The sequence below is a fragment of the Branchiostoma floridae genome, chromosome 14, assembly GCF_000003815.2.
Source record: "Branchiostoma floridae strain S238N-H82 chromosome 14, Bfl_VNyyK, whole genome shotgun sequence".
Lineage (NCBI taxonomy): Eukaryota > Metazoa > Chordata > Leptocardii > Amphioxiformes > Branchiostomatidae > Branchiostoma > Branchiostoma floridae.
Genome location: NC_049992.1, coordinates 20,527,123 through 20,527,813, shown reverse-complemented (window position 1 = coordinate 20,527,813; position 691 = coordinate 20,527,123).

The following is a 691-nucleotide window of genomic DNA, read 5'->3' as shown; positions in this document are numbered from 1 at the left end:
CAAGTTTATAAAAGCGTATTTGCTGAAACCAAGCTGTGCATTCCACAAGGCTTGCATTTTTCTACCACATTTTCTGTTGTTTCTGGGACAGTCTTCTATCATGTTGTACACCTCTCAGTGATAGATAATGAGACATAGTCACATGCACACTCTAGCACCTGAAATCGATTCAATTGGTCCAACTGAAATTTCTCTCTAGTTTGGCCTTCCTTTAATTTTCTTCAGCTGGACGTAGGCCTCCGACATGGTTTCCATTTTGCTGCACTTTTTTTGTGTGTAATCGTTTCATTTTAGGATAAATAAGGCAAAATTTCGTAAAGAAGGAGCTAACATACATACTTACAGCTGTGTACCCCGAAGAATGTCATGAAGCTTTTTTTTTCTTAAATGGCTTTATGTCGAAGTAATTAACTACACAACACACACCTGAAAAGTGGATCATTCAGTTGAGTTTTTGGGCACTTCTGAATGGCCAATGAAAACGTGTTTTATGACAGCCCCATTAGAACGTGTTTTAGTTAAGAAACTATCGTCAACTTTTGTTACATACAATACAGACAGAGGAACATGTTAAAACAGTAACACAACCTTCTTTAAAATGTACAACATTCGTGTAATCTCATTGTGATGATCGGCTACCGGTGACTTACCTTACTATTTTTAGACATTGTTACATGTTACTTCGACCTAA